At 48.6% G+C, this 13,806-nt stretch overlaps 1 non-coding gene across 1 annotated transcript; it reads left to right on the top strand.

The window, feature by feature from the left end:
• Nucleotides 1-8,931: 8,931 nt before the first annotated feature.
• On the top strand, nt 8,932-9,090 carry LOC119954574. The gene has a single exon (XR_005458265.1). It is a non-coding gene; the product is annotated as a U1 spliceosomal RNA (small nuclear RNA).
• Nucleotides 9,091-13,806: the final 4,716 nt, after the last annotated feature.

Genomic DNA, 13,806 nt, shown 5'->3' with positions numbered 1-13,806 from the left:
GGGATTGAACCCTCATCTGAGTGACTCAGTAACACACATTGTGGTGAATGTACCATTGGCTGAATGGGGATGGCCAGAGTCCTGATATCGGAATCATGCATTTTGTTGTAACCGCAGAGCACTGTCCACAAACTTTTGCGGATCTCAACACAGTAGATTCAGAGGGGAGGTGAAAAAACAAATAAGAAAAGCAAAGAGGGAGTATGAAAAGAGATTGCAGCTGGCATAAAATGGAATCCCAAGTCTTCTATAGGCATGTAAATAGTTAAATAGGCAGATTAGTATCTGAACCACTATAAATTGAGATAGGGGAATGTGCAACCAGACCTGGCTGTCCTTATACACCAGCCACAGAAAGTAAGGGTGCAGGTGCAGCAGGTGGTAAAGAAGGCAAATGGTACGTTGGTCTTTATTGAGAGAAAGTTTGGGTACAGAAGCAGGAATGTCTTGCTGCAATATACAGTGTCTTGGTGAGACCACACCTGAAATATTGTACACAGTTTTGGCCTCCTTATCTGAGGAAGGATGTTCTTGCTTTAGAGGAAGTGTAGAGAAGATTTACCAGACTGATTCTTGGGATCGCAGGATTGACATATGAGGAGAGATTGAGTCAGTTAGGATTATATTCGCTAGAATTTAGAAGAACGAGAGGGAATCTCATAGAACATAGAACATAGAACAGTACAGCACAGAACAGGCCCTTCGGCCCTCAATGTTGTGCCGAGCCATGATCACCCTACTCAAACCCACGTATCCACCCTATACCCGTAACCCAACAACCCCCCCCTTAACCTTACTTTTATTAGGACACTATGGGCAATTTAGCATGGCCAATCCACCTAACCCGCACATCTTTGGACTGTGGGAGGAAACCGGAGCACCCGGAGGAAACCCACGCACACAGGGGGAGGACGTGCAGACTCCACACAGACAGTGACCCAGCCGGGAATCGAACCTGGGACCCTGGAGCTGTGAAGCATTTATGCTAACCACCATGCTACCCTGCTACCCTTATAGAAACCCTCATAGAAACCTGTAAAATTCTAACAGGACTAGATAGGGTAGATGCAGGATGTTCCCAATGGTGGGGGTGTCCAGAAAGAGGGGCCACAGTCTAAGAATATGGAGTAAACAATTTTGGACTGAGAAGACTTTTTTTGGACTTTCTTCAGCCAGCGTGTTGAGCTTGTGGAATTCGCTACCACAGAAAGCAATTGAGGCAAAACATTGTATATTTTCAAGGAGTTAGATACAACTTTTGGGGCTAAAGGGATCAAAGGATATGAGGGGAGGAGGGAAAGCACGAACAGCTTCTTGAGTTAGATGATCAGCCATGATCATAATAAATGCTGGAGCAGCTTAAAGAGCTGAATGGCCTCCTCCGGCTCCTATTTTCTATGTTCCTAAAAAGGGTGGGGAAATGAGTAGGGATGATGAGGAGCCAGAAAGAGAATTTCAACAGGGACAAAAGAGGAGATGAGGAATTAAATGAATATATTGCATCTGTCTTAGAATCATAGAATCACCAGTGTGGGAGGCCTGAACAGACCCTCTGTACAGACACTCTACCTACGCTCACGCCCACACCCTATCCCCGTAACCCAGTAACCACACCTAACTTTGTGGACACCAAGGGAAAATTTAGAATGGCCAGTCCGCCTAATCTGTATATCTTTGGACTGTGGGTGGAAACCGTGGCACCTGGAGGAAACCTGGGGAGATCGCACAATCTCCACACAGACAGTGACCCAAGGTTGGAGTTGAACCCGGGTCCCTGGCGCTGTGAGGCAGCAGTGCTAACCACTGTGCCGCCATGTATTTACCAAGGAAGAAATTATGGCCCAGAAAATGGTGAAAGAGAGCGTAATTAGGATACTAGAAAGGTTTCAAATTGAAAAGGAGGTGTTGGCTAGGTTACTTGTACTTAAAGTTGATAAGGTGTTTGGACTGGTTTAGATACACCCAAGGTTACTGCGAGAAATAAGAGTGGGAATTATAGCAGCATTGCCATAACCTTTCAGTCTTTATTAGACTCAGGGATGGTGCCAGCAGACTGGAGAATTTCAAACATTGCACCCTTGTTCAAAAATGGATTTAAGATTAAGCCCAGAAACGACAGGCCAGTCAGTTTAACTCTGGTGGTGGTGCAGTTTCGAGAAACATTAATTCAGGACAAATAGACAATCGCGGGTTAGAACATAGAACATAGAACGATACAGCGCAGTACAGGCCCTTCGGCCCTCAATGTTGCACCGACATGGAAAAAAACTAAAGGCCATCTAACCTACACTATGCCCTTATCATCCATATGCTTATCCAATAAACGTTTAAATGCCCTCAATGTTGGCGAGTTCACTACTGTTGCAGGTAGGGCATTCCACGGCCTCACCACTCTTTGCGTAAAAAACCCACCTCTGACCTCTGTCCTATATCTATTACCCCTCAATTTAAGGCTATGTCCCCTCGTGATAGCCACCTCCATCCGCGGGAGAAGGCTCTCGCTGTCCACCCTATCTAACCCTCTGATCATTTTGTATGCCTCTATTAGGTCACCTCTTAACCTTCTTCTCTCTAACGAAAACAACCTCAAGTCCATCAGCCTTTCCTCATAAGATTTTCCCTCCATACCAGGCAACATCGTGGTAAATCTCCTCTGCACCCGTTCCAAAGCTTCCACGTCCTTCCTATAATGAGGCGACCAGAACTGTACGCAATACTCCAAATGCGGCCGTACTAGAGTTTTGTACAACTGCAACATGACCTCATGGCTCCGGAACTCAATCCCTCTACCAATAAAGGCCATCACACCATAGGCCTTCTTCACAACCCTATCAACCTGGGTGGCAACTTTCAGGGATCTATGTACATGGACACCGAGATCCCTCTGCTCATCCACACTACCAAGAATTTTACCATTAGCCAAATATTCCGCATTCCTGTTATTCTTTCCAAAGTGAATCACCTCACACTTCTCCACATTAAACTCCATTTGCCACCTCTCAGCCCAGCTCTGCAGCTTATCTATGTCCCTCTGTAACCTGCAACATCCTTCCGCACTGTCTACAACTCCACCGACTTTAGTGTCGTCTGCAAATTTACTTACCCATCCTTCTGCTCCCTCCTCTAGGTCATTTATAAAAATGACAAACAGCAACGGCCCCAGAACAGATCCTTGTGGTACGCCACTCGTAACTGAACTCCATTCTGAACATTTCCCATCAACCACCACTCTCTGTCTTCTTTCAACTAGCCAATTTCTGATCCACATCTCTAAATCACTCTCAATCCCCAGCCTCCGTATTTTCTGCAATAGCCGACCGTGGGGAACCTTATCAAACGCTTTACTGAAATCCATATACACCACATCAACTGCTTTACCCTCGTCCACCTGTTCAGTCACCTTCTCAAAGAACTCGATAAGGTTTGTGAGGCATGACCTACCCTTCACAAAACCATGCTGACTATCCCTAATCATATTATTCCTATCTAGATGATTATAAATCGTATCTTTTATAATCCTCTCCAAGACTTTACCCACCACAGATGTTAGGCTCACCGGCCTATAGTTACCGGGGTTATCTCTACTCCCCTTCTTGAACAAAGGGACCACATTTGCTATCCTCCAGTCCTCTGGCGCTATTCCTGTAGCCAATGATGACCTAAAAATCAAAGCCAAAGGCTCAGCAATCTCTTCCCTGGCTTCCCAGAGAATCCTAGGATAAATCCCATCAGGCCCCGGGGACTTATCTATTTTCACCTTGTCCAGAATTGCCAACACTTCTTCCCTACTCACCTCAATACCATCTATTCTAATAGCCTGGGTCTCAGCATTCTCCTCCACAATATTATCTTTTTCCTGAGTGAATACTGACAAAAAGTATTCATTTAGTATCTTGCTTATCTCCTCAGCCTCCACACACAACTTCCCACCACTGTCCTTGACTGGCCCTACTCTTACCCTAGTCATTCTTTTATTCCTGACATACCTATAGAAAGCTTTTGGGTTTTCCTTGATCCTACCTGCCAAAGACTTCTCATGTCCCCTCCTTGCTCGTCTTAGCTCTCTCTTTAGATCCTTCCTCGCTTCCCTGTAACTATCAACCGCCCCAACTGAAACTTCAAGCCTCATCTTCACATAGGCCTCCTTTTTCCTCTTAACAAGAGATTCCACTTCTTTGGTAAACCACGGTTCCCTCGCTCTACCCTTTCCTCCCTGTCTGACTGGTACGTACTGATCAAGAACACGCAATAGCTGTTCCTTGAACAAGCTCCACATATCCAGTGTGCCCAACCCTTACAGCCTACTTCTCCAACCTACACATCCTAAGTCATGTCTAATGGCATCATAATTGCCCTTCCCCCAGCTATAACTCTTGCCCTGCGGGGTATACTTATCCCTTTCCATCACTAATGTAAAGGTCACCGAATTGTGGTCACTGTCTCCAAAGTGTTCACTTACCTCCAGATCTAACACCTGGCCTGGTTCATTACCCAAAACCAAATCCAAAGTGGCCTCACCTCTTGTTGGCCTGTCAACATATTGTGTCAGAAAACCCTCCTGCACACATTGTACAAAGAACGACCCATCCAATGTACTCGAACTATATCTTTTCCAGTCAATATTAGGAAAGTTAAATTAAGGAAAGCCAGCATGTTGCAGAAAAGGCTTTTGATCGGGTAGAATGGGATTATCTTTGGGAGGTACTGGTACGGTTCGGATTTGGGCGGGGCTTTATTGACTGGGTCAGGTTGCTGTATCAGGCTCCTGTGGTAAGAGTACGGACGAATAAGACAACATCAGACTATTTTAGACTTCACCGGGGAACGAGACAGGGATGCCCCCTCTCCCCACTATTGTTCGCATTAGCTATAGAGCTGATGGCAATTGCTCTGAGAGACTCTAGGGGCTGATCTGGGGGGGTGAACACAGAGTCTCGCTTTATGCAGATGACCTCCTTCTGTATGTATCGGACCCAATAGAGAGGATGGAAGAAATCATGAGGATTCTAGGGGAATTTGGCCAGTTTTCGGGGTATAATCTAAATATAGGGAAAAGTGAGATGTTTGCGGTTCAGGTGAGGGGACAGGACAGGCGATTGGGGGATCTGCCGTTTAGATTAGTAGGGGGAAGCTTTAGATATCTAGGCAATCAAGTGGCGCGAGAATGGTTCCGGCTGCATAAGTTAGCCCGACTAGTAGACCAATTGAAGGACGATTTTCGGAGATGGGACGCGCTCCCGTTGTCATTATCTGGGAGGGTGCAGACAGTGAAGATGATGGTCCTCCCGAGATTCCTGTTCATGTTACAATGTCTCCCCATCTTTATTCTGTGGTCCTTTTTTAAATGGGTCAACAAAGTGATCTCTGGCTTTGTTTGAGCGGGCAAGACCCCGCGAGTAAGGAAGGTAATGCTTGAGCGGAGTCGGGGAGAGGGCGGGCTGGTGCTGCCAAATTTTAGTAACTATTACTGGGCGGCGAATATAGCCATGATCAGGAAGTGGGTGGTGGGGGAGGGGTCAGCATGGAAGCGTATGGAGGCAGCTTCATGTAAGGGCACCAGTCTGGGGGCGTTCGTAACTGCGCCTTTGCCGTTCCCGCCGGCACGGTACTCCACCAGCCCTGTGGCAGTGGCGGCCCTGAGAGTCTGGGGGCAATGGAGGAGACATGTAGGAGCAGAGGGAACATCGGTCTGGTCCCCAATCTGTAATAATCACCGGTTTGCCCCGGGAAGTATGGATGGGTGGTTCCGGATGTGGCGGAGAGCAGGGATTGAGAGGATGGGGAATATGTTTATAGAGGGGAGCTTTCCGAGTATGAGGGCGCTGGAGGAGACGTTTGGGTTGGCGAGGGGAAACAAATTCAGGTATCTGCAGGTGCGGGACTTCCTACGTAAACAGGTGTCAAACAGGTGCTCCTGGCACTAAGGGGGTTTCAGGACAGTATAGTTTCCAGAGGGTGGGTAGGAGAAGGGAGTGTCTCTGACATTTACAAGGAATTTATGGGGTCAGAGGAGACGCAGACCGAGGAGCTGAAAGTGCAAGTGGGAGGAGGAGCTGGGAGGAGAGATAGAGGATGGTCTATGGGCAGACGCGTTGAGTAGAGTCTGGTGCAATTCAAGGTCGTTCACCGGGCTCATATGACAGTGGCCCGGATGAGCAGATTCTTTGGGGTGGAAGACAAGTGTGCAAAGTGTGCGGGAGGACCAGCGAACCATGTCCACATGTTCTGGGCATGTCCGAAGCTTAGGGGATTTTGGCAGGGATTTGCAGATGTCATGTCCACAGTGTTAAAGACAAGGATGGCACTGAGTCCAGAGGTGGAGATTTTCGGGGTGTCGGAAGACCTGGGAATCCAGGAGGAGAAAGAGGCAGACGTTCTGGCCTTTGCTTCCCTGGTTGCCTGGAGACGGATATTATTAGCTTGGAGGGACTCAAAACCCCAAAGTCGGAGACCTGGCTATCTGACATGGCTAGCTTTCTATGTTTGGAGAAAATTAAATTCTCCCTGAGAGGGTCACTGTTAGGGTTCGCCTGGAGGTGGTCGACTTCTTCGCGGAAAATTAATTGTCAGCAGAAGGGGTGGGGGTTAGTTTAGCTTAGAGCAGGGGTTTAATAAAGGTAGGATCTGTAAGGGAGGGAGACAGCTTTTGCACTATGTATATAGTTTCATGTACATTGTTCATTGTGTTATTATAATACCAAAAATACCTCAATAAAATGTTTATTAAAAAAAAGGAAAGCCAGCATGAATTTCTTGAGGGAAAATCATGTTTAATTAACTTGCTGGAGTTTTTAAAAATGAGGTGACAGAGAGATATGATGAGGGTAATGTTGATGTGGTGCATGTGGACTTGCAAAATGCTTCTGATACGGTGTCACACAATGAAATGAAATGAAAACACAACATATTTGTGAGCAAAATTCTACCTCATGGAGTAAAAGGGACAGTAGCAAAATAGATGCAGGATTGGCTGAGTGGCAGGAAACAGAGAGTTATGTTTAATGGATGTTTCTTGGGCTGGAAAAAGTTCTCCATGGTCAGTGTTGTTTTTCCTGATCTATATTAATGACACAGATTTTGGTGTACAGGGCACAATTTCAAAGTTTGCGGGTGATACAAACTTTGGAAGTATTATGAACTGTGAGGAGGGTAGTATAGAACTTCAAAGTACATAAACAAGTTGGTGGAATGGGCAGATAGGTGAAGTTCAATGCAGAGAATTGTGAAGTGATTAATTTTTGGTAGAAAGAACACGGAGGGAGAGTATAAAATAGGGGGTACAATGTTAAAGGGGTGCGGGACCACATAGGTACCTGGGTATATATCTGCATAAGTCATTGAAGGTGGCAGGACAGGACGAGAGAGCAGTTAAAAAGCATAAAGTATCCTGGTCTTTATTAACAGGGAGGTAGAGTACAAGAGCGAGGAAGTTGTATTGAACTAGTATAAGACATTAGTGTGGCCGCAGGTGGAGCATTGTGTCCAGTTCTGGGCACCACACTTCAGGAAGGAAGTGAAGGCATTGGAGAGAGAGCAGAAAAGATTTGCGACAATGGTTCCTGGAATGAGGAACTTCAATTATGAAGATAGCCTGGAGAAGCTGGGTCTGCTTTCAGTGGAGAACAGAAGACTGAGTGGAAATTTGATAAAGTATTTAAAATCATGAGAGTCGATATGGACAGGGTAGATGGAGAGAAACTGTTCCACTCGTGAAAAGATGGAGAACGAGAGGGAACAGTAACAGTAAAGTAATTACTAAAGGATGCAGCAAGTGGTTAGGGTATGGGATGCTGTCTGAGATTGTGGTGGAGGCGTGTTTATTTGGAGAATTCAAAAGGAATTAGGGTGTTACCTGAAAAGGAAGAATGTGCAGCGTTATGGGGAGGAAGCGGGGGAATGGAACTAAGCGAGTGGTTCATTCAGAGAGCCGGTTAAACACAATGGGCCAAATGGCCTCCTTCTTCACCGTAACAATTCTGGGATGTTGAGTTTAGAATATGGATACAATTAACAGACAACATCTTGCAGTCAAATGTGATCAGTCAACTGGTAAACTAAGAACTGGCCAACTGGCTGGAAATGTGGATTCTGCAAAGCCTCCAAAACCATGGCATTAGATGAAGCCTATTACAAGTGTACTTAATACAATCCATATGTATTCCACACACTGCCAAAAACAAATCTAGATTTGTTTGACATTTGGGTTCAATTATATGTAACCCTAGATATAGTGGATGTAGGTTTTGCAAATAGATTACCTTAGTCCAGGACCCTCGTTTGCCAATACACAGCTCCCTTTGGATTGTCAAAGGTCCATAATCTTTTTTTTCTTGAATCCTTTCTGGCAACTCGTATGACAAAGAAAACAAACAGCTTGAGGGGAACTCAACCCCACCACAACAGGCAGAAGAGGGTCGGGGGGAGGGAGGAGGGGGAATTGGCAAATATGTGAACCCTGACCCCAACCTGTCAAACACGCCTGCACCCGTTTCATGACGGTGGGTCTGGGGCCAGTTGACAAATCCTCTGACGAGGTGAGTCCATCACTATAATATAATACTGAAGGACAAAGGCGTTCCTCAGATTTTGGCAGTCATTTGAATTTAACGCCTCCTGTGCAGGTTCCAGGAAGTGATTTTCCAGCAATAAAAACAGCCAATGCTGGGAACACTCAGCACATCTGTCAGCATTTATGGATGGAGAAACGGAGATAACAGCTTGGATTTTCATGCTCTTGTCCATGTCAGGATTGTCATATGAGGAGACATTGGATCAACTGGGCCCGGATTCACCGGAAATGAGAAGAATAAGAGGGGATCTAATGGAAATATATAGAGGGTGATGAACCTGTGGAATTCTCTATCACAGAAGGCTGTGGAAGTTAAATCACTGAATAGATTTAATAAGGAAATAGATAGATTCCTGGACTCTAAAGATGCCAAGGGGTATGGGGATGAACACGAAGGTGGTTTGGCCAGGACAAGGCTTGCCCATTGCACTTCAGGCGTGCTGACTCCTGCGATCTCAAATGAGGGACACTTGACTGCAAAACCTGTGGTCATAGGTAAACTGTGTTCACACTCATCTCTGGCTCAAGCTGAAAAATAGAATTTGTCTTATCTCCTTCAGAGGGAGCTCATATTTTACTGCTGCGGAGCTGCTTAGCCCAGCCCCTACGCCACCTGTGCCACCTGTAACTGGAGGAGTTTGGCATCGAGATAGAGGACCAGCCCATGATCAGATTGAATGGTGGAGCGGGCTCGATGGGCCGAATTGCCTATTTTCTATGTCTTTACGTCAGAATGGAGGAGGAAACATCAAGAAAAGTGGTAGGCAGGACCCGATTCTGAGATTCCCACTTCTTAATCCCAGGGCTGGCAGTTTTTAAACAGTGTGGGATAAGTGTGTGGGTAACTAAAGTGATTCAAGAACTGAAGGTACTGTTTGCTCAGGATGGAAGGGAGCCTTGCCCTCAAGACTAACTGGAATGCTTGCCTCTTCAGCGATGTGCGGCCTTCCAAATATATAATTGACTCTTGGGCGGGCAGTCAGGAGGCTTGGGCCACCGTCATTGCCAGCTCACTCCGGTAATCAAAGCCCCTTACGCAAATTGAAAATTATTTAAATTATTAGCAAATGAAGTTTAAATATTTTAGTTGGGTCGCAGCGAAAATGTCTCTCAGTAAAATAATTGGAACAGGCGCACGCCATTCAGCCCTTCACGCCAGCTCCGCCATTTAATAAGATCATGGCTGATCTAACACTCCAAGTCCACTTTTCTGCCTTCTCCCCGTAACCTTTGATTTCCCTACTGATTAAAAACCTATCGATCTCAGCCTTGAAAATGCCCAAGGACTCTGCCTCCAGAGCTTTGTGGGGTAAATAGTTCCAAAGATTCACTACTCTTTGAGAAATGCAACTCTTACTCAATTTAGTCTTAAATAAGCTCCCCTTTATCCTGCGAATCTGCCCTCTGGTCCTACACTCTCCTAAGAGTAAAAACAACCTCCCAACATTTACCCCATTTCGACCGTCAGGCACGGCTCAGTTGGTAGCACTCTCCGAGTCAGAAGACTGAGTGGGTTCAGCCCACTACTCCAGAGGCTGGAGCACAAAGTCCAGGCTGGCAGCTCTGCACCTTACAGAAAGTGTGGAGCAGCCAGAAGTAGGGCTTCTGGATGAAATGTTAAACCAAGGCCCCTATCTGCCCTCGGAGGTAGATGTCAATGGTCGCATAGAACTATTTGAAAAAAGAACTCTCCCCAATTTTCCAACATTTATTGCATCTCAACCACCAGCATTAAAAAAAAGTACGATTGTGTGGTCATCATCACATATTGTTCACAAATTAGCTGCTGTGTTTCTATTACAGCAGTGACTACATCAAAAATACTTCATTCATATTTATGGAGTTTAATCTCAGGACATCAAGGTATGATGTGAAGCTGGGTTACTAGTTCAATATCATAACCCACTCAGAACCTCAGCAGTCAAACTCAACAGCAGCCAGAACAAGTCCACTTGCTGGCTGTCCATCTATGACTAGTGCATCAGGGCTTGGGGGTGATGAGCTCAGAGACAGCAATGGCTGCCATGAACTCCAAATGACTAACTCCAAATGGCTAACAGCTTGAGACTCCTCAAAATCATGTTTATTTATTGGGCGTGTCTAATTGACAAGTCTTGAGGCCTGATCACTGCTGCACAAAAAACCTGTGGAAAAAGAAGATGTTTTTAAAAAAACCCTGCATAGTTTAAACAACTCCCATCACGGTGATCTAGTTTCCACAACATCCAACCTCATTCACCAGCTGGAGGTAACCAAGTAACTCACCCTCCCCCACCACGTCACAAATTCGGAGGCATTAAAACTGGATAAGTATAACGGACTGAAAGGAATAAAAAAAAATACTTGTTAAGAGAACTTGTGTCAGGCTGAGGAGAATCAAGATGGCGGCCGGCGGAGGCCTCGAGGAATGGAGGCAGTGGGCGCAGGTGCAGCAGGAGACTCTCCAGCGATGTTTTCAGGAGCTAAAAGTGGAGCTGCTAGACTCGCTGAAGGCGAATACGGACAAGCTGCTGGCAACGCAGGCAGCCCAGGGGGTGGAGATCCGGGAGCTCCGACAACAAGCCTCCGAAAGAGAGGATGAGGCCGCAGCCCTCGCGGTAAAGGTGGAGATGCATGAGGCGCTCCATAAGAAGTGGCAGGAGCGGTTTGAGGAGATGGAGAACCGGTCAAGGCGGAAACATTTGCGGATCTTGGGCCTCACGGAGGGGCTGGAGGCCTATGTGGTCGTTTTGTTGAACTCGCTGATGGGGGCTGGGTCCTTCCAGGGGCTCCTGGAGCTGGAGGGGGCCCACAGAATACTGGCCAGGAGGCCAAAGCCGAATGAGCCGCCACGGGCGGTGCGGTTCCACCGGTTCGTTGACCGAGAGTGCGTGCTTAGGTGGGCCAAGAAGGAGCGGAGCAGCAAGTGGGAGAACACGGTAGTGCAGATCTACCAGGACTGGAGTGCGGAGGTAGCTAAGCGGAGGGCCGGGTCCAACCGGACGAAGGCGGTGCTCCACAGAAAGAGTGTGAAGTTTGGCATGTTACAGCCGGCGCGTCTGTGGGTCACTTACAAGGACCGGCACTTTTATTTTGAGTCCCCGGAGGAGGCGTGGGCCTTTGTGCAGGCCAAGAAGTTGGACTCTGACTGAGGGTCGGGGGTTTGTAAATAACTGTGTTAACTTTTGTTGGAAAGGGTCTCTGTTTTATGCTGTTTCAAGTTGGTTGTCCGTTGTTTCTTGGGCGGGTGGGGTGTTGTCTTTTTTGCGTGGGCGGGGTCGTGCAGAGGGAAAGCGCGGGCTTTTCTTCTGTTTCCCGCGCTGAGGGTGGATGGGGGTGGGGTCGGAGCTGAGAAGCGCGGGCTTTTTTCCCCGCGCGAGAGCGGGAGGGGGAGGAGGAGGGTCTGGGGGAGAAGTAGCCCCACGCTGTGGGGGGGGGGGGGGTCGGAGGTGTGGCAGGAGCTGCCGGGGTCAGCAGAAGTTAGCTGGCTCATGGGAGTGCTACGGAGGGAGTAACGCGGCTGGGAGGGGTCCTAGCCTTGAGGGGGGGGGGGGGGGATTGGGGGGGGGGGGGGATGGGGGGGGGGGGTACCGGGTTGCTGCTGAAATGGCCAGGAAGGAGCTGGAGTATGCAGGGGGGGCCAGGGTGGGGGTTTGCCGCTGTGGGGAACGGGCCAAGCGGGGGCGCGTTATGGCTAGTCGGCAGGGGAGGGGGGCAGGGAGCCCTCTGATCCGGCTGATAACTTGGAACGTGAGGGGGCTGAATGGGCTGGTCAAACGGGCCTGGGTGTTTACGCACCTGAGGGGGCTGAAGGCGGACGTGGCTATGCTCCAGGAGACGCACCTGGACCAGGTTAGACTGAGGAAGGGCTGTGTAGGCCAGGTGTTTCATTCGGGGCTGGATGCAAAAAATCGGGGGGGGGGGTGTCGATTCTGGTGGGGAAAAGGGTGTCGTTTGAGGCGTCAAAGGTGGTGGCTGACAGTGGAGGGAGGTATGTGATGGTGAGTGGCAAGTTGCAAGGGGAGCGGGTGCTGCTGGTGAATGTCTATGCCCCAAATTGGGACGATGCGGGGTTTATGCGGCGCATGTTGGGCTGCCTTCCAGATCTAGAGACGGGGGGCCTGATACTGGGGGGGGGGACTTTAACACAGTGCTGGATCCCCCATTAGGGGACCCCCTGCAGTGTGGATCATATAGGCCGATCTCATTGTTAAATGTGGATGCCAAGCTGTTGGCGAAGATCTTGGCCACAAGGATAGAGGACTGTGTGCCGGGGGTCATTCATGAGGACCAGACGGGGTTTGTGAAGGGAAGGCAGCTGAACACCAATATACGTAGGCTTCTGAATGTCATTATGATGCCGGTGGTAGACGGGGAGGCGGAGATAGTGGTAGCATTGGACGCGGAGAAGGCCTTTGATAGGGTTGAGTGGGGGTACTTGTGGGAGGTGCTGGAAAGGTTTGGGTTCGGGGAGGGGTTTGTCAGTTGGGTGAGGCTGTTATATGAATAGGAGGATATCGGAGTACTTTCGGTTGTACCGGGGGACGAGACAAGGGTGTCCCCTGTCCCCTTTGCGTTGGCAATTGAGCCCCTGGCCATGGCGTTGAGGGAGTCGAGGAATTGGAGGGGTCTGGTGCGGGGTGGGGAGGAGCACCGTGTGTCATGTGACATGTGGCGGACCCAGTGGGGGGAATGCCGGAGATGATGAAGATCCTTAGGGAATTTGGGGGCTTTTCTGGGTACAAGCTCAACCTGGGTAAGAGTGAGCTGTTTGTCGTGCACCCGGGGGATCAAGAGGAGGGGATTGGTAGGCTCCCGCTGAAAAGGGCAGGGAGGAGCTTTCGGTACCTGGGAGTCCAGGTGGCTAGGAGCTGGTGGGCCCTTCACAAGCTTAACCTCACTAGGCTGGTGGAGCAAATTGAGGACTTTAAAAGATGGGACATGTTGCCACTGTCGCTGTTGGGCAGGGTGCAGTCCGTCAAGATGACGATGCTCCCGAGGTTTTTGTTCCTGTTCCAGTGCCTCCCATCCTTATCCCGAAGGCCTTTCTTAGGAGGGTTAACAGGAGTATTACGGGATTTGTATGGGCGCATGGGACTCCGAGGGTGAGAAGGGTGTTTTTGGAGCGGGGCAGGGATAGGGAGGGCTGGCGCTGCCCAACCTCTGTGGGACTATTGGGCTGCCAACGCAGCGATGGTGCATAAGTGGGTAATGCACGGGGCAGGGGCAGCATGGAAGAGGATGGAGATGGCGTCCTG

Source organism: Scyliorhinus canicula, chromosome 19 (assembly GCF_902713615.1).
Source record: "Scyliorhinus canicula chromosome 19, sScyCan1.1, whole genome shotgun sequence".
NCBI classification, from domain to species: domain Eukaryota; kingdom Metazoa; phylum Chordata; class Chondrichthyes; order Carcharhiniformes; family Scyliorhinidae; genus Scyliorhinus; species Scyliorhinus canicula.
The sequence above is the reverse complement of the archived record's forward strand: the minus strand, read 5'-3'. Positions and strand labels throughout refer to the sequence as shown.